This window comes from Saccopteryx leptura, chromosome 3, assembly GCF_036850995.1.
Source record: "Saccopteryx leptura isolate mSacLep1 chromosome 3, mSacLep1_pri_phased_curated, whole genome shotgun sequence".
Taxonomy (NCBI): domain Eukaryota; kingdom Metazoa; phylum Chordata; class Mammalia; order Chiroptera; family Emballonuridae; genus Saccopteryx; species Saccopteryx leptura.
In genome coordinates this window covers 102,798,829-102,825,086 of record NC_089505.1, presented here as the reverse complement: position 1 = coordinate 102,825,086, position 26,258 = coordinate 102,798,829, and the positions used below count along the sequence as shown (strand labels likewise).

General features: G+C 42.1%; 1 pseudogene; it reads right to left on the bottom strand.

The window, feature by feature from the left end:
* Window positions 1-14,055: 14,055 nt before the first annotated feature.
* Window positions 14,056-14,682, bottom strand: LOC136397565 (proteasome maturation protein-like; annotated as a pseudogene).
* Window positions 14,683-26,258: the final 11,576 nt, after the last annotated feature.

Sequence of the window (26,258 nt, the reverse complement as noted above, 5' to 3'; positions counted from 1 at the left end):
TCCGCTCCTGTCTGTCTGTCCCTGTCTATCCCTCTCTCTGACTCACTCTCTGTTTCTGTAAAAAATAAATAAATAAATTAAAATTTTAAAAAAAGAAGAGAAAGGAAAGGAAAAGAAAGGAGGGAGGGAGGGAGAAAAGAAGGAAGGAAGGGCTTGACCAGGCAGTGGCACAGTGGATAGAGCGTCGGACTGGGATGCCGGAGGACCCAGGTTCGAGACTCAAAGTCACCAACTTGAGCGCCGGCTCATTAGGTTTGAGCAAGGCTCACCAACTTGAGCCTAAAGTCACTGGTTCGAACAAGGGGTCATTCAGTCTGCTGTAGCCCCCCGGTCAAGGCAACAAAGAATTGATGCTTCTCATCTCTCTTCCTTCCTGTCTGTATGTCCCCTCTCTGACTCTTGGTCTCTATCACAAAAAAGAAAAATAAAAGAGAGAGAGAGAAAAAGAAAGAAAGAAAGGTACTGCTCTTCCATCCTCAACAAAGTAAACAGTGACCATAAAAGTTTCCAATCATTGATCTCAGAGTTGAGAGAATGGGACCTTTTCAGTTTAAGTGTGGACATGTTGGTCTGCTGTGGCTGGTATTAGAAGCATCTGGGTACCAAAGAGTCCCATCACTGTTTTGTTGAAATGCCATATTTTAGATTTTTAATATACTTTTTAAAATAATTTTTAAACATTTTATTGATTAATTGATTGCTTTTATTTTAAAAATTTATTGATTTTAGAGAGAGGAAAGGAGAGAGACAAAGACAGAAACATTGATCTTTTCCTGTATGTGCCTTGACCGGGAATTGTACCAGCAACCTTTGCATTGCAGGATGCCACTCTAACCAGCTGAGCTATCCATCCAGGGCTGATTGATTTTAGAGAGAGAGGAAGGGGGAGAGAAAAAGAGAGAAACGTTTTTTGTTTTTCCACCTATCCATGTATTCATTGGTTGACTCTCATATGTGCCCTAACTGGGCATTGAACCAACAACCCTGGCTTATCCAGAGGACACTCTAATCAACTGAGCCACTCAGCCAGGGCTAGATTTTTTGTTTTCTTCTTTTTAGATTTTATTTATTCATTTTTAGAGAAAAATAAGGGAGGAGCAGGAAGCATCAACTCCCATATGTGTCTTGACCAGCCAAGCACAGGGTTTCAAACAGGCCACTTCAGTGTTCCAGGTTGATGCTTTATCCACTGCGCCACCACAGGTCAGCCTAGGGCTGTTAAATCCAAAGAGAAAACCCATGATGTGTTCTTTTATTCATGTCACAATTATTTACTGAGTGCCTATTATGTCCCAAGTACTGTTCTATTTCTAGAGATACAATGAACAGATAAAATACATGGAGGTTACATTATAGTGGGGAACAGGTGTGGTCAAGGGGCAAGATGTAAACAAAATAAATAATTACATAATATAGTAAATGATAAATGCTGTGGAGAAAAAAATAAGCAGAGAATAGAAATGAGGAATGTTGGGGAAGTTTATTTTTATTTATTTATTTTAAGTGAGAGGAGGGGAGATAGAGAGACAGACTACCACTTCTACCCCAACCAGGATCCATCTGGCAACCCCGTCTGGAGCTGATGGTCAAATCAACTGAGCTATCTTCAGCACCAGGGCCAATACTCGAACCAGCTGAGCTACTGGCTGCAAGAGAGGAAGAGAGAGAGAAGGGGGAGCAGGAGGAGAAGAGAAGCAGATGGTTGCTTCTCATGTGTGCCTTAACAGAGAATCAAACCCGGGGCATCCACATGCCAGGACACTGAGCAAACTGGCCAGGGCCTCTTAGGGAAGTTTTAAATTTTAAACTGAATAGGCCTGACCTGTGGTGGCGCAGTGGATACAGTATTTGATCTGGAATGCTGAGGTGGCCGATTTGAAATCCGGGCTTGCTGGGTCAAGATGCATATGGGAAGCAATCACTACAAGTTGATGCTTCCTGCTCCTCCCCACCCCCATCTCTCTCTCTCTCTCTCTCTCTCTCTCTCTCTCTCTAAAAATCAATAAATAAAATCTTTTAAAAAATAATTTAGATTGAATGGGCAGGGAAGCTCTCACTGAGAAGGTATCACTAGAAGTCAAGATCTGAAGGAGTGAGGAAGCGAGCCATGTTCATAACTGGAAAATAAATTCCCGATAATGTCTCATATAATAGGTGAAAAGTTAGGACTTGTGAATTCTAACCTAAGTCTAGTGTCTTTGCTAAATGCACAATAATTTCCCCTTTGAAAGTTATTCAATCTAGGCCTGACCTGTGGTGGTGTAGTGGATAAAGCATAGACCTGGAATGCTGAGGTTGCTGGTTTGAAGCCTTGGGCTTGCGCAGTCATGGCACATATAGGTGTTGATGCTTCCTGCTTCTCCCCACTTCTCTCCTTCTCTTTTCTCTAAGATGAATAAATAAAACCTTAAAATAAAAAACCTTAAAAAAATAAGTTACTCAGTCCTCAAAATTATAAAATCTTCTAAGCCTTAGTTGAAAATTTCATATTGGAAAGTACATTTTATTTTTTTTCCTGAAAGCCAGATAGTACTAACATAATCACTTACAGGTATGGAAGTCTACCCCCAAAATAAACAGATTTTCACTTGATCTTAGCCAAAAGGCTGATCAATACAAATTTTCCATTTTCAGCTAAAAGATCCTCATTTATGTTAATTAATTTTAATTTAATTAAAAATGCATTCACAGATATAGACATTGGATTTTATTTTACTTTTATTTTATTTATTAATTTTATTTTTTAAATTTCTTTTATTTATTTATTTATTTAATTTTGAGAGAAAAGAGAGAGAGAAAAGGGGGAGGAGCAGGAAGCATCAATTCCCATATGTGCCTTGACCAGGTAAGCCAAGGTTTTTGAACTGGCGACCTCAGCGTTCTAGGTCCACACTTTATTCACTGCGCCACCACAGGTCAGGCTTTATTTGTTGATTTTAGAAGAGAGAGAGAGATGGGGGGAGGGGAGCAGGAAGAATCAACTTACAATTGCTTCTCACATGTGCCTTGACCAGGCAAGCCCAGAGTCTCGAACTGCAACCTTTCATTTCAGGTTGATGCTCTATCCACTGCGCTACCACAGGCCAGACAACTATTATTTTATTTGTATTATTATTAACTATTTTTTAATATAGTAATAATCATGCTTCCTACTTATTGAGTACTTACCAGTCTAGCCTCTACTAGAGGATTTATTTATTTATTTATTTATACAACATATTTTTCACAATTCTAGAGGGTATATTTTATTTTATTTTCAACTAAATTTATTGGTATTTCAATTAAAGTTAGTGACATTAATTAATAAGGTTATACAGGTTTCAAGTGTACATTTTTTTTTCTTTTTATATTTTTCCGAAGCCAGAAATGGGAAGCAGTCAGACTCCTGCTTGCACCCGACCAGGATCCACCAGGGGGCGATGCTCTGCTCATCCAGGGCGTTGCTCTGTTACGACCAGAGCCACTCTAGCACCTGAGGCAGAGGCCACAGAGCCATCCTCAGTGCCCGGGCCAACTTTGCTCCAATGGAGCCTTGGCTGCGGGAGGGGAAGAGAGAGACAGAGAGGAAGGAGAGGGGGAGGGGTGGAGAAGCAGATGGGCGCCTCTCCTGTGTACCCTGGCCGGGAATCGAACCCAGGACTCCTGCATGCCAGGCTGACGCTCTACCACTGAGCCAACCAGCCAGGGCCTCAAGTGTACATTTCTATGATACATGATCTGCATATCGCATTGTGTGCCCATCTACCCAAAGTCAAATCATCTTTCAGCATCATATATTTAACCCCATGGATTTGAAATGAGTTATTTGGTTTTTAAAATTTATTTATTTAGTTTTTTTTTAATGTTTGTTTATTGACTTTAGAGATAGAAATGGAGAATAAGACAGAGACAGGAACATTGATCTGTTTCTGCATGTGCCCTGATTGGGGATTGAACCAACAACCTTGGGTTTCAAACAGGCGACCTGGATGTTCCAGGTCGATGCTCTAGCCACTGCACTACCACCAGTTAGGCGGATTATTTGATTTTTAAGAAAATGAAAAATAGAACTGTGGTGGCGCAGTGGATAAAAGCGTCGACCTGGAATACTGAGGTCGCCGGTTCAAAACCCTGGCTTGCCTGGTCAAAGCACATATGGGAGTTGAAGCTTCCTGCTCCTCCCCCCCTTCTCTCTCTCTCTCTCTCTCTCTCTCTCTCTCTCTCTCTTCTAAAATGAATAAATAGGCCCTGGGCGGTTTGCTCAGTGGTAGAGCGTCGGCCTGGCATGCAGAAGTCCCAGGTTCGATTCCCGGCCAGGGCACACAGGAGAAGCGCCCATCTGCTTCTCCACCCCTCCCCCTCTCCTTCCTCTCTGTCTCTCTCTTCCCCTCCCGCAGCCAAGGCTCCATTGGAGCAAAGATGGCCCGGGCGCTGGGGATGGCTCCTTGGCCTCTGCCCCAGGTGCTAGAGTGGCTCTGGTAGCGACAGAGCGACACCCCCTGGTGGGCAGAGCGTCGCCCCCTGGTGGGCATGCTGGGTGGATCCCGGTCAGGCGAATGCGGGAGTCTGTCTGTCTCTCCCCGTTTCCAGCTTCAGAAAAAAAATAATAAATAAAATAAAATAAAATAAAATGAATAAATTAAAAATAATTTTAAAAAAAGAAAATGAAAAATAGGGTTTCTTTTCATGTGGTTTTCCAAACAAAACTGTGAAATCTGCAAGACTGGTACTGTGCTCAATTTACACATGAGAATGTTAAGGCTCACAGAGATTAAGTGCCTTGTTTTAGGTCACACAGCTAATAAGTATTTGAGCCACAGTTAAAACTCAGGTCTCTTGACTCTAAATCCCATTTCTTCCCTCTATCGGAGCTGCTATTTTGGTTCCCAAATTAGGAAAACAGCTCCACCACAGTATTTACTTTCAGAATTTAAGCAACCTCTAGATGCCCTGTGAAACCACATCTGTCATATAAAAGAGAAATATCAACAGTATATTGGACAAGCTAGTTGTGAAGTTAAACTTAAAACTAAAAAGACAGCTGGCATCAGTTCCTAAAGTCCTAAAGGCTGAAAGTCTAAATCAGGCAGAAATATTATATCTCTCTACCACTGGGCTCTGGTACAAGGAATGCTTTCCACCTTGGGCAGAGCAGATGCTGAGAAGCAGCACAATGTTCCATTAAGTACTAAAATTTATCAATACCCTAGTTCAGGCAAAAGGAGATATAGATAAAGAAGTAGTTATATTTCTGGAATTTGGTTCTTTTTCTGTTTCTAAAACCACTAGTCAGGACCCTTGTCACTCCTCACATTTCTGTAAAAGCCTACCATCTGCTTCTCCCACCTCTCTCTCTCCCCTTTCTCTGACCTCTTTCCCAAACCCTTATTGTACATTCTCCAGATTAAGCTTCCTGAAGTGCCGTCACTCTTTTACATAAAAACGTTTAATGACCCCAAAATATAGTTCATTTCAAGAAAATATGATTCAGTCTAGCATTCAAAACCTTACTTTGCCTGACCAGGCGGTGGTGCAGTGAATAGAGCATTGGACTGGGATGCCGAGGACCCAGGTTCGAGACCCCGAGATTGCCAGCTTGAGTGCGGGCTCATCTGGTTTGAGCAAAAAGCTCACCAGCTTGGACCCAGGGTCACTGGCTCAAGCAAGGGGTTACTCGGTCTACTGAAGGCCTGCGGTCAAGGCACATATGAGAAAGCAATCAATGAACAACTAAGGTGCCGCAATATGGAACGAAAAACTAATGATTGATGCTTCTCATCTCTCCATTCTTGTCTGTCTGTCCCTGTCTATCCCTCTCTCTGACTCTCTCTCTGTCTCTGTAAAAAAAACAGAACACCTTACTTAATTCAGCCTGACCTGTGGTGGCGCAGTGGATAAAGTGTCGACCTAGAATGATGAGGTTGCCAGTTTGAAAACCTGGGCTTGTTTTTGTCTGGTCAAGGTACATATGTGAGTTGATGCTTCCTGCTCCTCCTCCCCTTTTCTCTCTCTATTCCTCTCCCCTCTCTAAAAGGAATAAATTTTTAAAAAAATTGTAATTAAAACAAAACCTTACTTAATGTTGCCTGACCTGTGGTGGCGCAGTGGATAAAGCGTCGACCTGGAATGCTGAGGTCGCCGGTTCAAAACTCTGGGCTTGCCTGGTCAAGGCACATATGGGAGTTGATGCTTCCTGCTCCTCCCTCCTCCTTCTCTCTCTCTCTCTCTCTCTCTCTCTCTCATTCTCTCTCCTTTCTAAAAATTAATAAAAGAAAAATTAAAAAAATTAAAGCAAAGAATTAAAAAAAAAATCTTAAAAAAAAACCAAAAACCTTACTTAATGCAATTTACTAAAACTGACACAAGATGCAATAGAAAATCTGAACTGTCCTGTAGCTATTAAATAAATTGAATTTCTTATAAACAATCTTCCCTAAAGAAAGTTCTAGGCCCAGATGGTTTCACTGGTAAATTCTTTTAAGGAAGACATAACACCAATCTTACATGAATTCTTTCAGAAAATAGAGAGGAAGGAACATTTTCAACTCATTAGAACTTATGTAGCCAACCTGATCTTTGTTACTTCTGCCCCAACCACCAAAAACTATGGGTGTTTCTTAATTATTCCACACATAATATCTGCATGCCATTGCTGATACTTTTTCCCTTTCTTGGAATGTCCCCCCACTCCCTTTGCCTCTACAAGTAATTTGGATGGATAAGAGTGGGAGTTTTTAGCCTGACCAGGTGGTGGCACAATGGATAGAGCATCAGACGCGGAGGACCCAGGTTTGAGACCCAAGGTTGCCAGCTTGAGTGCAGGCTCATCTGCTTTGAGCAAACTCACCAGCTTGAGCCCAAGGTCACTGGCTCAAGCAAGGGGTCACTCGGTCTGCTGTAGCCCCACGGTCAAGGCACATATGAACAACTAAGGTGCTGCAACAAAGAATTGATGTTTTTCATCTCTCACCCTTCCTATCTGTCATTCTCTCTGACTGTCTCTGTCACAAAAAAAAAAAAAGTTAGGGCTTTTAGATGAGTTAAAACTTAGTTTTTATTCTTAAAAAAAAAATTTTTTTTTTGCCTGACCTGTGGTGGCACAGTGAAACATTGAGGTTGGCTGTTCAAGACCCTGGGCTTGCCAGGTCAAGGCACATACAAGAAGCAACTGTGAGCTGGTGCTCCCCCCCCCCCCCCGTCTTTCTAAAATCAATAAATAACATCCATAAATTTTTTTTTATTTATTGATTAATTTTGAAAAAGAGAGATGAAGGGGGAAAGAGAGAGAGAAAGAAATAATTGATTTGTTATTTCATCTGTTCATGTATTCATTGGTTGATTCTTCCTGAACGGGGATGAAACCCGCAAACTTGGAGTATCCAGATGACACTAACCAACTGAGCTACCTGGCCAGGGCCAAAGCTTAGGACTTATTCTTTTGTTATCTGTCTCTAAAAACAAGTATAACCTTGACAAGTGAACACAAAAAAATAGAACAAACCAGTGTTAGTACTATATATAGATATTAAGTGCAACATAGTGTACACAAAAGAGTCAAGGGTCTTTCTGATTCCACAGAGAGAAGTGTTTCCACTCAGCAGAGAAACACGATACAGAGCTGTGAAAAAATGTAGAGAAAATAAGAGTTTTCCAAAAAAGAGTGCCCTGGCTGGTTTGCTCAGTGGTAGAGCGTCAGCCCAGCGTGTGGATGTCCCAGGTTTGATTTCCAGTCAGGGCACACAGGAGAAGTGACCATCTGCTTCTCCACCCCTCCCCCTCCTCTCTCTCTCTCTCTCTCTTTCTCTCCCTCCTGCAGCCATGGCATGATTAGTTCAAGTGAGTGGCCTCAGGTGCTGTTCCGTGGCCTCCGCCTCAGGCACTAACAAAATGGCTCTGTTGCTGAGCAATGGAGCAACAGTCTCAGAAGGGCAGAGCATCAAACCTTAATGGGCTTGCCAGATAGGCCCTGTGCATTCAAGAATCTGTCTCTCTGCCTCCCTTCCTCTCACTAATGAAAGGAGGGAGGGAGGGAGGAGGGGAGAGGGGGAGGGGGGAGAAGGAAAGAAAGGAAGGAAGGTAGCAGTGTACTAGTAAGAGCCTTATAGGTAAGTCACTCAATGTTTCAAGAAATATTTGAGAGCCAACTGTGAGCCAAGCATTGTGCCAAGCATTTTATATATACCCTGGTGGTTCCTGCCTTCATGGAACTTACAGTCTAGTGGATGAAACAGACAATAAACTGGTTGCTTCCCATATATGCCCTGACTGGGGATTGAACCCCCAACCTTAGCATTTGGAGATGATGCTCTAACCAACTGAACTAACTGGCCAGGGCTTTGGGACCTCTACCTTCTAAATCTAACTAACCCCTGTCACCATCTCCCCTGCTGCCACCCAAATTAAGCCACCATTGTTTCTCGCCTAGATTCCTGCATTTGCCTCCTAGCAGTTCTCCCTGCCTTTGCCCTTGCACACCTACCTTCTGTTTTCAACACAGTAGCCAGAATAAACCTTTTATAACATAAAACACAAGTCATTCCTCCAGTGGCTTCCCATATCACTTACAACAGGGGTCGGGAAACTTTTTGGCTGAGAGAGCCATGAACGCCACATATTTTAAAATGTAATTCCATGAGAGCCGTACAACAACCTGTGTATGTTACGCATTATCCAATAAAAATTTGGTGTTGTCCCGGAGGATAGCTGTGATTGTCTCCAGCCACCCGCAACCATGAATATGAGCGGTAGGGAATGAATGGATTGTAATACATGAGAATGTTATATATTTTTAACGTTATTATTATTTTTATTAAAGATTTGTCTGCGAGCCAGATGCAACCATCAAAAGAGCCACATCTGGCTCACAAGCCATAGATTCCCACCCCCTGACTTAGAATAAAAGTTAACCGTGCCTTACAAGGCCTTACAAATTCTGCCCCCTGCAATTCCACTTCCCTGACCTATCTCTTACATCTCTCTCTCGGCTCACTCCATTTAGCTCTACTGGTCTCCTTCAGCAGGAAACTCCTGTCTCAGGGCCTTTGCATTTGCTATACCCTGTATCTGGAATGCTCTTCCCCCTCCTGTTTGTATGGCTTGTTCACTAGTTGCTTTTGTCTCAGCTCAGGAAGTCCTCTGACCACCTTTAATAAAATAAAAAACTCTGCCCAAACCATAATCCCCAGTTCCCTTAACCCTGCTCTTTGATTCTCCATAACCTTATTACCATTTGGTAATATGTCTACTTATATGTTTATTGTTTGCCCCCCCCCCCAGAATGTAAATTCCAAGAGGACAAGAACTTTAATTTCTGTTCTTTTTTTTTATTTTTTAAGGTTTTACTTATTGATTTTAGAGAGAGAAGAGCGAGAGTAATCCTGAGGCAGGGGTGGGGGAAGAGTGGGAAGCATCACCTTGTTGCCTCTGCCACTCGTATGTGCCTTGACTGGGCAAGCCCAGGGCCTTGAACGGGCAACTTCAGCATTCTAGGTTAAGGCTCCATCCACTGCGCCACCACAGGACAGGCTCAATTTCTGTTCTTAGAACACAGTTTTCAGCTCCTAGAACACTGTCTAGCACATAGTAAGTGCTCAATGAATAGAGGCAAGTGACTAAAGAACAGACCCTCTTTTTTTCAATGACTGAATGAACAGAAAGGCAAAGTTATTCTGAGGATAGTAAAGCACTTTGTTAACTAGGAAATGGTGTAGAGGTTTATTTCTTTCAGTAAGTTCTTGGGTCTCTAAGCCAAAGCCTTAACTAAATTGAGTTGACTCAAATGATTTTGGTTTATGCAGTACTGACTCTTGCACAACTGGGAACTCAATCTTGCCCTTCCTGTCTTCTTGAGTTCAATGACAAAGCCAGCAAGGACCCCTTCTCTTTTCTAAGGCACTCTTGCATTTGGCTTTTGAGATATTTAAATTTTTTTATTATTATATTGATTTTAGAGAGAAGAAAGGAGAGAGAGAGAGAGAGAGAGACAGATCTGTTCCTGTATGTGCCCTCACTGGGAATCGAACCTACAACCTTTGCGTATTAAGAAAACGTTCAAACAACTGAGATATCTGGCCAGGGTTAGAGATTTTATTCTGGGCAATGGGAGAGATGGTTGGTACCCTATCTGTGGTTGGGATTCTATACAGGGAAAGCCATTCAATTAAATCAAGCAGTATTGAATACTTAATTGACACAAATGAGACAGACAGACAGCTGGAGGAGTGGGGGAGGGACAGGGAGCAGGTGCTCTGCATAATGCAGAAAGGGAGCGGAATATAAATTCAAACTGATGTTGTAGAAGCTCACTTGTGTGAGTCTAGATTTTGTACCACATAAAAGGTGAGTTTTGCCACAGCTTACTTCACATACAGCAGGAAGGACTCAGTGGTATGTTTGCCAATGATAAGGCAACAGGTTCCAACGATAAGGCAACAGTGTGCCATTCTGGCTGGCCTGATGGCCAAGTTGGCTTCTTTTCAGGTACTTTCAATCTGAGAATGACTCTTGGTAAAGCTGGGTTTTATTATTATTTTTTTTCAGGATAACCTTATGAGATAATGTTTGAATAAAATAAATCACTTTTTAGATTCCACTTCTAAAAAAAAAGAAAAGAGATTCTCAGCACATGAATTAGTAAGGTAAAGAAAAGGGTTTCTAGATCTTCAAATGCCAGTTATAGGGTATCCCTGCAGAAAAGGCAGGTTCCTTGACAACACTGGAATTTCCTCTGAGAATGTTGGGGGCATTTTTCCTTCTCAGCCCCCTCTTGGTCAGAGCTGTGACTCCCCAGCTCAGACAATTCTTCTCTGTATCCATGGGAATTGCTCCCATAATTAGCAGTGTCTCCTGCCTGGAACACAGGCAAGTAAATGTTCAAACCTGGCAGCTGATCCTGGGAAGGAGAGCTGATTAAATCTTTCCTGTTGAGAGGCACCTCTTTGATTTGAATGTGACACCTACATCCTCTACCTCAGTTTTGTCTGAGGGAAGCAGTTCCACCCATACTTCATAACCGGAGATCCTAATATTTAAAGACACATTTAATCTTAAAAGAAGCCCACTGGTTTCCTAAGTCAAGTGATTTAGAAAAAAGCATCGGCTTCTCTTCCCTCCCTCCTGGACCCTTCTCCACCCAACAGCACCCTGTATTTGGTGAGGTGAAAGCCCCTGCCGCATGGGTATCATCAAATGTCATGGGCCTTGAGAAGTAAAAGGAGTTCAGAACACCACTGATACACCCAAGTATTAACTATAAATGGAAGTGTGAACGAGCGGGCAAACTATTTCCTTAGAAGTTTTTAGCAAGACAGCTTGGAACCATCAAGCCCCAAAGTGAATGTTCTTGGTGATGTTATGATGCAGGAAAGCTTTCTGGGGGAGGAGGTGTAAATCTTATTATCTGGATATAGCTAGGATTATGTACTACCATTCAAACATTCACGAGAGACAATATTCATTTTCTTCTGACATCAAGGTAGCCTTTTAAGCTTATCCAGATTTATTTTGGTTAGTGCAATAAAAAAGCCATGTTGGAGAATGATATCTAACAAAAATAAAGCCATTGTATGCTTCAAGTTCCCCACTGAAAGCCTGCTTTTAAAGCAGTTTGCTGCTCCGCAGCTCTAGTCACCTCGCAATGCTTGTATTTAGGCAGGTTGGTTGTGAACAAAGCAAATTTGCTTCACACACAACAGCCCTAAACCTACACTCTCAGGACAAAAGTTTTTCTTAGCTATGTTTTCTACATGGGTCTGGTTAAGGGCCATTCACTTACCTCCAACCTCTTTCTCCTGGGAGACAAAGGCACCTTTGGGCTGCAGTGACATGGGAGAGTTAGAATCAGATTTGTTATCGACATTGCAGCCTTCAATTTCAGTAAGAAGCTAACTCCGTCTATTCCAACTACAGGAAGGCAGTCTTTATAACCCCGGGAGCACTTGGCCTATTATGCACCTGCAAATATACCATACAGGACATTTCAGGTTCCTAAGCACTTTGAAAACCGATACTTAAACAATCTCAGGGGATCCTATCACCCACCTTGAATAATAGCTGCTTTGGAATCTGTTGTTGGCACCAGAAAAAGAAAGAGTCCTCTGAAGTCATTCTAAAGCCATTTTTATTGTGCATTTTCAAACAAAGGACTTCACCAAAAGAACTTCTGTTACAAAATCAGGGTAGAAAGTCAAACTCATCTCATCTAAGAGTCAATTACCCTGGCAATTTTGTGAAGGGATGGGAAATGAGTGCTTGGGGAGAGGGTTGGGGGAGGGGATGGGATCAGCTTTTAAAATCCCCTGGGTGAGAAGGGTGTTCCCACTGACTCTAAAGTCTAACAATTACAACAGAAGGGCCTCTGTGACTTTCTGGCTATAAACTTTTTATGATTATTAACTGGGGAAATCTTGAATATGTGGAATTTTAACAATCGGCTTTCAACCTCCGTTTGCTTCTTTCTGAGAGATGTTTTTGCACAGACTGTAATAACCTAATGTTCAGAATTTATATTAGCTGCCTTGATATTCTTTGCTGAAAATTCACCTTCTAACTTATCTTACTTTCAATAAAGGGGCTGATGCCCTACATGCTGTTTATCTCAGGAAAAAAACACATGTGGGAAAAGAAGCAATTTCTTCTCGGTTGCAATTAAATTAAGTCACGACCACCTGTTGTGGGATTATCCTGCCATCTGCTGTTCTAACAAGAAACAACAGCAGAGAAACAGGATGGCCAAGGTAAGGGTTTCCATACAGTTAAGATCTTCCTTCCTTCTTTTAAGGCTATCAATAGCTCTCTATTATTACTATAGTGAGGGAGAAAAAATGTGATTAGTAGCAAGAGTGCTGATGGAGGGTCCAATCAATGTGGGTACAATCCTTTTTGAAAACAATGGACAATATTATATTAAGAGTGGTAGAGCCTGACCAGGCAGTTGCGCGGTGGATAGAGCGTCGGACTGAAACGTGGAGGACCCAGGTTTGAGACCCCGAGGTCGCCAGCTTGAGCATGGGCTCATCGGGTTTGAGCAAAGCTCACCAGCTTGGACCCAAGGTCGCTGGCTCGAGCAAGGGGTTACTCAGTCTGCTGAAGGGCCACGGTCAAGGCACATATAAGAAAGCAATCAATGAACTAGGGTGTCGCAATGTGCAACGAAAAACTAATGATTGATGCTTCTCATCTCTCTTCGTTTCTGTCTGTCTGTCCCTATCTATCCCTCTCTCTGACTCTCTCTGTCTCTGTAAAAAAAAAAAAATTTTTTTAAAAATGAGTGATAGAATGTTCTTTACTTTGACCTAATCGTTCTACTCTGGAAACCTGTTCCAATGGATGAATCCAAAATTCAGAGAAAGCCATGTGTGTAAAGATGTTAATTACAATGATGATTTTTATTATTTATTTATTTATTTATTTATTTATTTATTTATTTATTTTTGTATTTTTCTGAAGTTGGAAACCAGGAGGCAGTCAGACAGACTCCCACATGCGCCCAACCGGAATCCACCGGCATGCCCACCAGGGGGTGATGCTCTGCCCATCTGGGGCGTCGCTCTGTTGCAACCAGAGCCATTCTAGCGCCTGACGCAGAGGCCATAGAGCCATCCTCAGTGCCGGGGCCAACTTTGCTCCAATGGAGCCTTGGCTGCAGGAGGGGAAGAGAGAGACAGAGAGGAAGGAGAGGGGTAGGGGTGGAGAAGCAGATGGCGCTTCTCCTGTGTGCCCTGGCTGAGAATCGAACCCGGGACTCCTGCACACCAGGCGATGCTCTACCACTGAGCTAACCAGCCAGGGCACAATGATGATTTTTAAAAATTGTTTTAATTTATTGATTTTAGCCAGAGAGGAAGGGGGGGAAAGAGAGAGAGAGACAGGAACATCAATCTGTTCCTGTATGTGCCCTGACCAGGATTGAACCAGCAGCCTCTGTGCTGGGCCAGGGCACAGTGATCATTTTATATTGAGAGAAAAATATTTTTGTTTTTATGTGTCAGTACTTTTAATGTTGTATACATAAAATTATACTAAAAACATGACTATAAACAAGATATACTCCTCCATTTTCATGATCAGCACATTGCATTACAGTAAACCAAGTTTATAGTTCACCATCAAGTGTGGTTCTCCCATTGGTATGGGTCATTAAGAATATCTTCAGCCTGACCTGTGGTGGCACAGCAGATAAAGCATCAACCTGGAACACTGAGGTTGCTTGTTTGAAACCCTGGGCTTACTTGGCCAAGGCACATATGACAACCAATTAATGAACAACTGAATTGAAGCAACTATATATGAGTTGATATTTCTTGCTCCCCCCTCCTCTCTCTGTAAAATCAAGAAATAAAATCTTAAAAAAGATACATCTTCAAATCCAATAGTCTCATCATTAACCCTCAAAATATCCAGTGGAAGATTTGAGCTTGGAAGAAATGGCGGACTCTGAAACTATTGCACTACCTTTGGTTCCACCTGAAATTTTAGTGGAGCAAACAGACCCTGGATGTTTCTCAGTGTGGAAAAATTCATTTTATCTTGGTTGAGCTGGGAATTATTTTCTGATAATTCAAGAGGATGACTGGGCAAAAGTTCATTTTTCATACAAGTAAAACCTTTTTGAAGAAGATCATGTCTTTCAAAAGGTCCTCTTGCTGAAAATTCAGTAACTGGAATACTGTCCTTTAGCTGAAATCCAAGTCCTCTGGTGTTCATTTTCAGCTCGCTCTGAGCAGAGCCTCTCAGCTCCATTACCATCAGCCAGCCCTGGTGCTCCAAGAAAAATAATTTTAAGAAGCAACCCAATGCCTGACCTGTGGTGGCGCAGTGGATAAAGCATCAACCTGGAATGCTGAGGTCGCCGGTTCAAAACCCTGAGCTTCCCTAGTCAAGGCACATACGGGAGTTGATGCTTCCTGCTCCTCCCCTTCTTCTCTCTCTCTCTTTCTCTCTACTCTCCTCTAAAAATGAATTAATAAAAGAAATTTTAAAAAATGGATTGTCCACAGAATGTAGTTTAAAAAAAAAAAAGAAGCAGCAGCCCAAGCCCTGGCCAGATAGCTCGGTGGGTTGGAGCATTGTTCTTATAGGCAAAGGTTGTGAGTTCCATCCCTGGTCAGGGCACATACAGGAACAGATTAATGTTTCTACCTCTCTCTTTCTCCCTGTTCCTCTAAAATAAGTAAAGTAATAAATTTTTAAAAAGAAGCAATGCAAATGTCCACCAATTAGCAGATAGTTAAAACTTGGTGAAATATTCTAAATCTCTTAAGAAATTATATTGAAAATGTGAGACTACATGATGAAGTGCTTATTTTATAATAAATATAAACATAAAACAGATTAACAGAGCAGATTAAAACCTAACCATACTAGCCAAGAGTTTGCTTAAAGGCTTTTAATCACTGTAAAAAAAATAGAAGACTGGATAAAGAAGATGGGGCACATATACACCATGGTAAACTATTCAACTAGAAGAAATGATGACATCGGATCACTTACAGCAGAACAGTGGAATCTTGATAACATTATGCGGAATGAAATAAGTGAATCAGAAAAAAACAAGAACTGCAGGATTCCATACATTGGTGGGACATAAAAGCGAGACTAAGAGACATGGACAGGAGTGTGGTGGTTACGGGGGGGTGGGGGGAGGGAAGGAGGGAGAGGGGGAGGGGAGGGGTACAAAGAAAACTGGATAGAGGGTGACAGAGGACGATCTCTCTTTGGGTGATGGGTATGCAACAGAACTAAATGACAAGATAACCTGGAAATGTTTTCTTTGAATATATGTACCCTGATTTATTGATGTCACCCCATTAAAATAAAAATTTATTTATTAAAAAAAAAAACCTCTAGGCCCTGGCCGGTTGGCTCAGCGGTAGAGCGTCGGCCTGGCGTGCGGGGGACCCCGGTTCCATTCCCGGCCAGGGCACATAGGAGAAGCGCCCATTTGCTTCTCCACCCCCACCCTCCTTCCTCTCTGTCTTTCTTCCCCTCCCACAGCCAAGGCTCCATTGGAGCAAAGATGGCCCGGGCGCTGGGGATGGCTCCTTGGCCTCTGCCCCAGGCGCTAGAGTGGCTCTGGTCGCAGCAGAGCGACGCCCCGGAGGGGCAGAGCATCGCCCCCTGGTGGGTAGAGCGTGGCCCCTGGTGGGCGTGCCGGGTGGATCCCGGTCGGGCACATGCGGGAGTCTGTCTGACTGTCTCTCCCGGTTTCCAGCTTCAGAAAAATACAAACAAACAAACAAACAAAAACTCTACTGTAAATATTCAATGATCCATCTGAGAAACAGGCACATATATAGATCAATTGAAATTGGTTACACTAAGTCTTTGAATTGTGACTTTATAATAACATATCCAGTAAGTTATGTTATATTAAGTAATGCCCATTTGTAAGTATTTTATCATAACCTAAAAAATAAAATACTTTTTTATGGTATACGTTTTTTATAAAAAAACAAAACAAAAAAACAACCTAACCATACCCTGGCTGGGTAGCTCAATGGATAGAGTCGTCCCGGTGTACTGAGGTCACAGGTCCCATCCCCAGTCAGGCCACCTACAAGAAGCAACCAGTTGGGGTGGGGATGTATTCAGTGGGACACTTGAATCTATGTAAACACAATAAATTAAAATCATTAAAAAAAAAAAGAAGCAACCAGTGAGTGCACAATTAAATGCAACAACTAACAAGGAGTTGATGCTTCTCTTTCTCTCTCTTTCCTTTCCCCTTCCCTTCATCTCAATTTAATGGTGGGGGGAAGGGCTAAACGTAAAAAAATGAATATTTGGGGGTAAAAAAGCCACACCGAAATACTACTAGTAGTTCTTTGTGACGCTATGAGGGACTAAACATTTTTTCCTACTTTTTACTGTTTTCCAAATTGTCTTTAATGAGCACATATTAATTTGTGTGATGGAGGAAAAACTTCTTTTCTCTAAAAGATGCCTGGGTTCTAATTCCATATTTTACTAACCTACATCAAAGAAATAAATCCTGCATGACTATGGGCAACAAACTTTGCCTCTGTGAAGCTCAAGCCTTTCATCTATCAGTTGCTTCCCACCTCTCCCAGCGTGTTTCAGGATCAACCCAATAACGGCTATGAAAGTACTGTCCTTTGAAGAGCATGATATTCCATATGATTTATTAGTAATAATTTATATAATTTATTTTTTCTACAAGTTCTCCCAAATCTCATCCATATCTCTGGTGTCGTGCCTGGGAACAGTCCCTCACCCTTGGCAAAATAATAATTTCTAATCTTGGTTAAAACCATCACTTTCCACTCAGTACTTCAAGTTGTGTGGATGCCTCCTGAGAACTCTTGATCTGGCCATTCTAATTGTCTCCTATCTGATTCCCTATCTGGTCTCTTTCCCTCCACCATGTTGCTTACACTACTGCCGGCCAGAGTGATCATTCTAACAGGCAAAGTTGGGCAAACTATTCTCCAGCTCAGAATCCTTCAATGGCTTTCATTGCCTTATAGGATTAAGTTCAAACTCCTAGGCCTGCCCTACAAGACCTCTGTGTTGAACTTTCAAGCCTCCTGATATGTCAGGCTGTTTCATACCTCTTTGATTTTGTGCTATTTCCTCTGCTAGGAATGCTCTTTCTGGCTGTCTGCCTGACAAACCCTCCTCATCTCTTGGGACTTAGTTTAGGCATCAGCTCCATTTGAAAACTTCCCTGATGCCCTGCCCTGTACCATTGGCTCCCCTTGCCCACCATCCTTTAATAATATCAGTCAGGTAATTTTCTATTTCCCTGTGGCTCTCTCACTGGATTAAAAGCTCCTTAACAGTTTACAATCTTGTGTTAAGGTATATATTCCAGCACCTAGAACTATGCCTGGTTTATAGTAGAAGTTCATTCAGTAAATGCTTATTGAATGAAAAAAAATAATAATTCATCTAACATTTTCACTTCCTGAAGACTTTCATTATATTGTTACATATGATCCTTGGAAATTGCAAAGCAAGGACTTGAACTTAGCTTTTCTAAAAGAAGGGAAAAAACAAACCCTGTGGTAGATACTATTCTTGCTCATCCCAGATCACTCAGATCTCTTACCAGTTCCTCCCACCCTTCCCTTGGCTGCTGTTTGCTTTTGCTTCCAATAACCAGTACCCGAGGCTCTTCCTGGAACCAGAGGTTGCTAGTTCAATTCCCGGTCAGGACACATACAGGAGCAGCTCCATGCTCCTATCTTTCTCTCTCTCTCTCCCTCTCTCTCTCTCTCTCAAAAAAAAAAAAAAAAAGAATACCCTACTTATAGGAAATGTTAACAAAAAACACTTAGAACAGTGTCTGACACAAAGTGTGCACTAAAGAAATGTTGGCTATTATTATTATTGCTACTACTTATTAAACAGGTCATTCTCCATAGATTGTTTGTAAGTCCTTTTGTTCATATGTACATTATAGTGTTCAACCACAAAGGCTCAGGATGAACAGAACACTAACAAGGAGACATTCATTGAAGCCCTGGATGTAACATACTAACAAGAAGCCAGTTGCTCAGAGATCAATATTGTTATTTTAAAGTGGATAGATAAAAAATATATACTATTAAATTGTTTTCATGGTCCACAAGAGTTCATTCCTATTCCCTCTTGTGGTGACTCCTAGAATTACCATTACTATTTAAATCACAGACCTTATAGAACAGCTTTGGAAGACTTCTTAGAGACCTTTAGGAAGCCACATAGAGTTCAAAGTTTACCGTGCTGAAGTCCCAAACTCCTATATATCAGAGAAGGTGTTAATGAGTATTTTCAAAATTTGAAAAAGTCTAGATAAAATTGTTCAATTACCTATGACAGAAAAAAAATGTTTTCAAGCGTATTAACCCTTTCCATCCTCGTAACAATCCTTTGAGGTAAGGTACCTCATGATCATTCCCATTTTACAGATGGAGAGGTTGATACTGAATAACTTGCCTAAGGAAGCAAATAAAAGAGAAGAGTTTGAACCCAGGCAGTTGGCTCCAGGGCCTGCATACTCAGTTACCCTGCTGTACAGTTGTGGTGATGCTAGCTCTGTTTCCCCAGCACCATCTATGTGCCAGACCCCCAGCTAAGTTCACACCACATATCCTTACACAGCGAGCTGCATTTCGCAAATGAAAAAGCTCAGACTCAAAGGGGCACAAAGAAGCTTTTGTGGGTGAAGGATGTATTTATTACCTATTTGTGAAGATGGTCTCACAGGTGTACACAATCGTCAGAACTTACCAAATTGTAGCCTGTGCAGTTTGTTGAATTTCAGTTTTATCTCAATAAAGCTGTTTTTAAAAACAACATGAAGAGCCCTACCTGGATAGCTCAGCTGGTTAAAGTGTTGTCCTGCCAAGCCCTGGGAGGGCACAGACAAGAATCAACCAATGAATGCATAAATAAATGGAACAATAAATTGATGTCTCTCCCCACCCTTCCTCTCTCTATCAGTTAAAAAAAAACAAAAACATAGAGATAACAGTTTATAACATTAAACTGGCAAAAATTAGAAAGCTGGGTTATGTTAACTGTAAACCAAAATGGGGGAATATTGGGACTTTGTGGGAATATAGGTTAGTTAGTGCAGCCTTTCTGGAGAGCAATTTGCCAAATTAATTTTGGTTATAGCCCATGTCTCAGTAATTCTGCTCCTGGGTCAATATTTAAAAAAAAGAAGACTTCCATTATAGTGAAACTGCACAAAATCAAGGAAGAGAAAATACAAAAATATATGAGAGAAGGACTTAAACTTTTGGATATCAAGAATTACTATAGGCCCTGGTCAGTTGGTTCAGTGGTAGAGCGTCGGCCTGGCATGCAGGAGTCCCGGGTTTGATTCCCGGCCAGGGCACACAGGAGAAGCGCCCATCTGCTTCTCCACCCCTCCCCATCTCCTTCCTCTCTGTCTCTCTCTTCCCCTCCCGCAGCCAAGGCTCCATTGGAGCAAAGTTGGCCCGGGCACTGAGGATGACTCTATGGACTCTGCCTCAGGCACTACAATGGCTCTAGCCACAACGGAGCAACTCCCCAGATGGGCAGAGCATCGCCCCTGGTGGGCATGCTGGGTGGATCCCGGTCGGGCGTATGCGGGAGTCTGACTGCCTCTCCGTTTCCAACTTCAGGAAAAAAAAAAAAAGACTTACTATAAATACTATAAAGTTATGGTAGTCAAAATAATGTGGTGCTGCCAATTAGCTTGGTTGGTTAAAGTGCTGTCCTGAGGCACTAAGGTTGTGAGCTTCACCCTAGGTCTGGGCCCATGTGGGAGGCGGCCGGTGAGTGCACACTAAGTGGAACAGTGGATGAGGGCTCCCCCCCCCCCATCTCTCTGTTTTTCTAAAGTCAACCGATAAACAGAACAAAACAAAACAAAAACAGTATGGTATTATAAAGACATATCAATAGAATCAAGAGTTCAGGAACAGAGCTACACATATATGGTCAAATGATTTTCAACAAAATTAATTTTAAAACGGTTGTCTTTTCAAAAACTGGTGCAGAAACAATTGGATATCCATAAGAAATAAAAAATCAAGGCTTGTCTCATACCATACAAAAAAATAGTTTGAAATGGATCATAAACATAATCATAGAAGCTTTTTTATTTTTTGTGGCAGAGACAGGGAGAGAGAGAGAGTCAGAGAGAGGGACAGACAGACAGGAAGGGAGAGAGATAAGAAACATCAATTCTTCGTTGCAGCTCCTTAGTTGTTCATTGATTGCCTTCTCATATGTGCCTTGGCCGGGGGGCTACAGCAGACCAAGTGATCCCTTGCTCAAGCCAGCGACCTTGGGCCCAAGCTGGTGAGCTTTGCTCAAACCAGATGAGCCTGCACTCAAGCTGGCGACCTCAGGGTCTTAAATCCGGGTCCTCCACATCCCAGTCCGATGCTCTATCCACTGCACCACTGCCTGGTCAGGCAAGCTTAAACTTTTGCAAGAAAACAGAAGGAGGCCCTGGCTGGTTGGCTCAGTGGTAGAGCGTCGGCCTGGCATGCAGAAGTCCCGGGTTCGATTCCCAGCCAGGGCACACAGGAGAAGCGCCCATCTGCTTCTCCACCCCTCCCCCTCTCCTTCCTCTCTGTCTCTCTCTTCCCCTCCCGCAGCCAAGGCTCCATTGGAGCAAAGAAGGCCCGGGCGCTGGGGATGGCTCCTTGGTCTCTGCCCCAGGCGCTAGAGTGGCTCTGGTCGCAACAGAGCGATGCCCCGGAGGGGCAGAGCATCGCCCCCTGGTGGGCAGAGCGTTGCCCCCTGGTGGGCATGCCGGGTGGGTCCCGGTCGGGCGCATGCGGGAGTCTGTCTGACTGTCTCTCCCGGTTTCCAGCTTCAGAAAAATACAAAAAAAAAAAAAGAAAAGAAAAGAAAACAGAAGGAAATCCTTGAGACTTTAGGATATCAAAAGCTTTTTTTTTTTAGAACAAAAAAGAAAATTAACCATTAAAAACTTGAAAATTTTTCCCGGCCAGGGCACACAGGAGAAGCGCCCATTTGCTTCTCCACCCCTCCGCCGCGCCTTCCTCTCTGTCTCTCTCTTCCCCTCCCGCAGCCAAGGCTCCATTGGAGCAAAGATGGCCCGGGCGCTGGGGATGGCTCTGTGGCCTCTGCCTCAGGCGCTAGAGTGGCTCTGGTCGCAATATGGCGATGCCCAGGATGGGCAGAGCATCGCCCCCTGGTGGGCAGAGCATCGCCCCTGGTGGGCGTGCCGGGTGGATCCCGGTCGGGCGCATGCGGGAGTCTGTCTGACTGTCTCTCCCTGTTTCCAGCTTCAGAAAAATGAAAAAAAAAAAAAAAAAAAAAAAAAAGAAAAACTTGAAAATTTGACTTTATTGATGTTAAAATCTTCAGCCCTTCTAAAGCTACCATTAAAAAATGGAAAGTCCAGTTGAGTTGCAGACTAGGGGAAATATTTGTGAAAGGTCTGTATCCAGAATATGTAAAGAATTCATCAACTTAATAAGAAAGCACAGTGAGAAATAGACAAAAGATTTGTACACACTCTTTCTGTTCAAAGAAGACATATGAACAACCGATAATCATACAAAGAGATGCTTAACATCATTTAAGCATCAGGGAAATAAAGTAAACCACAGTGAGATATCTGTGCACATTCACCTGAATAGCTATAATTGAAACAGAATGATAATAGCAAGTGTTGGTGAGGATGCTGAGAAACTAGAAAACTCATATGCCACTGGTGGGAGTGAAAAATGATTTATACAAGCATTATGGGAAAAAGTTTGGTAGTTTTTTTCTATAAAATTAAACATACATTTAACTTATGATCCACTGCTTGAACATTTGCTTTGTGCTAAACATGGTGCTAATTTACTTAGTTAACCAAAACACCTCTGTGAAGTAGGTATATTACACAGAAGATGATAGAGGGAAAAACTGAAGTTTAGAAAGATTGATTAATTTGCTGAAAGCCATACAGCTAATGGGTGATGGAGCCAAGGTTTCAAACTTGGACCTAATTCCAGAGTCCAATCTAGTTGTCAGGACCCATTTGTACTTGGGGTCCTTATTTATATTTATATCTGATTTCCTTTCTTATAAAACACTACAGAGCAATAGCTTATTGATTTATGCATCTTCCTAGTGCCTCCTAGTAGGTGCTGTGCACATGATTGATGATCAATACTGTTTTTTGATTGGGTAATAAAACATGTGAAAAGTGCTTTAAAAGTATACAAACAATCCTTATTTAAAAACTTAAGGCTAAACCGCCCTGGCTGATAGCTCAGTTGGATAGAGTGTTGTCCTGAAGCACAGAGGTTGCCAGTTCAGTCCCTGGTCAGGGCACATATAGGAACAGATCGATATTCCTGTCTCTCTCTCTCTCCCATCCTCTCACTCTAAAATCAATAATAACATAAACATTAAAATGAAAAAACTTAAATTCAAACCAACAAAACTAAAACTCAGAGCTGTTCAGTGGCAAAATCACACTGTAAAAATAAGATTTTATCACAGGTTTTCTTTTGCCAAGTCCCGTGCTAGTACCAGCCTTACCACTTTCTAACAGGATGACCTTGGGTAGGTAATTAAACCTCAAACTCATAAGTAAAATGAATATAATCAAAGCTTCACTCCATAGGTGGTTAAGTAAAAGGCAGTAATACTTATAAAATACTTGGTACAGTGGTTGATACTAGATAAGCACTTAAAAAACATGAACTATTGTCTGACCTATGGTGGCATAGTGGATGGAGAGAATGTTGACCTGGAATGCTGAGGTTGTTGGTTTGAAACCCTGGGCTTGCCTGGTCAAAGCACATATAAGAGTAAATGCTTCCTGCTCCTCCCTACTTCTCTCTCTCTCTCTAAAAATGAATAAATAAAATCTAAAAATAGACCTGAGGTGGCACAGTGGATAAAGCGTTGACCTGGAAATGCTGAGGTCACCAGTTCGAAACCCTGGGCTTGCCTGGTCAAGGCACATATGGGAGTTGATGCTTCCAGCTCCTCCCCCCCTTCTCTCTCTCTGTCTCTCCTCTCTCTCTCTCTCTCTCTCTCTCTCTCTCTGTTTCTCCCTCTCCTCTCTAAAATGAATAAATAAAAAAATTAAAAAAAATCTAAAAATAAAATATATCTGTGTAAGTGATCAAGGGATATCAAATATTTAAAATTAAAAAAAATAAACTATTAACTAAGGGATTTAAGTTTTTTGATATTTTTGATTTAAGTTCTCTAACATTTCATTTTTTCATGTGTAAATGAAAATATTAATATCTCCTTGAGACTGGGCAAGCCCGCGTTTCGAACCGGCAACCTTAACATTCTATGTCAATGCTTTATCCACTGCACCACCACAGGCCAGGCCACTTTTTAAATGTGAGTTTGTAGCATTTTTTCCCCTGAATTCATAACTTCATTTTAGAAAGTTTGTCACATATTGAAAAAGCACAAAGAAAAGAATCATTGTGAATATTTTGTATCATTTTGGTTTCTTTTCTATACATATAACATTTAAAAAACAAAGTGATCTTATTTTTAAAAAGTGATCTTATACTGTACTTAAACACTTGCTTTTTATTTTACTTTCTTTTTTAATTTTTACTTATTGATTTGAGAGATCAAGGGAGGAAGGGAGAGAGAGAGAGAAAAAAAAAAACACATTGATTTGTTGTTCCATTTATTTACATAGTCATTGGTTGATTCTTGTATGTGCCTTGACCAGGGATAAAACCCATAACCTTGGTGCATCAGGATGACACTCAAATCAACTGAGCCACCTGGCCAAGGTGACAATATATATATTTTTTAATCAAATTTTTACAGGGACAGCGAAAGAGAGTCAGAGAGAGGGATAGATAGGGACAGACAGACAGGAATGGAGAGAGATGAGAAGCATCAATCATCAGTTTCTCGTTGAGACACCTTAGTTGTTCATTGATTGCTTTCTCATATGTGCCTTGACCGTGGGCCTTCAGCAGACCGAGTAACCCCTTGCTCGAGCCAGTGACCTTGGGTACAAGCTGGTGAGCTTTGTTCAAACCAGATGAGCCCGCGCTCAAGCTGACGACCTTGGAGTCTCAAACCTGGGTCCTCTACATCCCAGTCCGACACTCTATCCACTGCGCCACCGCCTGGTCAGGCTTAATCAAATTCTTAAGGATAAAGTCAACAGAAGATATGTAAGACCAGAACACTGAAGTCTACAAAACGTTGCTAAGAGAAATTTTAAAAAACCTAAATAGATAAAGATATACTGGAAGACTCAATATTGTTAAAATGTTAATTCTCTAAACTAAGCTATAGATCTAATGCAATTCCAGTAAAAACCTTCCAGATACTCAAAATTCCCAGAGCAACCATCACCTGGGCTTAAAGGTTAGGAGCAGGGGGTTCCAGATTAAACAGACATGAATTTAATCCCAACTCTGTTCCTTACTAGCTGTGTGACCTTGAGTACATTATTTAACTTTTCACCATTTTAGATCTTCTCATCTTTCAAGTGGAGGTGATAATTTACCTCACGGGGATCACTCTGGTGGTGGTGTGTGTGTGTGTGTGTGTCAGAGGCAGAGAAAGAGTCAGAGAGAGGGACAGACAGGAACAGACAGGCAGGAATGGAGAGCGACGTGAAGCATCAACTCTTCACTGTGGCTCCTTTTTAGTTGTTCATTGACTGCTTTCCCATATATGCCCCAACTGGGGGCTACAGTAGAGTGAGTGGCCCCTTGCTCAAGCCAGTGACCTTGAGCTTCAAGCCAGTGACCTTTGGGGCTCAAGCCAGCAACCTTTGGGCTCAAGCCAGTGACCATAGGATCATGTCTATGATCCCACGCTCAAGCCAGCAACCCCGCACTCAAGTTGGTGAGCCCTCACTTAAGCCAGATGAAACCACACTCAAGCTGGTGACATCGGGTTTTGGACCTGCGTCCTCTGTGTCCCAGTCCCATGCTCTATCCACTGTGCCACCACCTGGTCAGGCCACTCTGGTGATTTAACAGTGCTTGGTGCCAAGTCCTCAGTGATTGTTAGTACAATTTTCATTAAAATTATGGATTTCCCTTGAAAGAAAACCTTTGTGATCATTAGATATGTGGGGGAAAAAAACCTTTTTGGATAGAAAAAAATAAAATAAAAATGAGAAATAATTTGTATTTCATAAAAATTTTAAACTTCTGCCCTTCAAATAAAAGGGCAAGTCACAGATTGGATGAAAATATTTACAACACATATATCTGACAAAGAACTTGTATCCAGAATATACAAAGAATTCTATACCATCTATAAGATGAGTAATCCAATTTTTGTGTGTGACAGGCAGAGAGAGAGACAGAGAGAGGGACAGACAGACAGGAAGGGAGAGAGGTGAGAAGAAGCATCAATTCTTCATTGCGGCTCCTTAGTCTCCTTAATTGTTCATTGATTGCTTTCTCATATGTGCCTTGATGGGGGGGGGGGCTGCAGCAGAATGAGTGACCCCTTGTTCAGGCCAGCGACATTGAGCTCAAGCCAGCGACCTTAGCCAGTGACTTTTGGGCTCAAGCCAGCAACCATGGGGTCATGTCCATGATCCCATGCTCAAGCCAGCGCCCCTGCACTCAAGCTGGTGATCCTGTGCTCAAGCTGGTGACCTTGGGGTTTCGAACCTGGGTCCTCTGTGTCCCAGTCCGGGCTCTATCCACTGCACCACCGCCTGGTCAGGCTGAATAATCCTATTTTTAAGTGGGGCGAAGCCTTGAAGAGAAAAAAGAATATATAGGAATAGCCAACAAGTGCATGAAAAGTTACTCAGCATCATTAGTCATTAAAGAAATGCAAATTAAAACCAC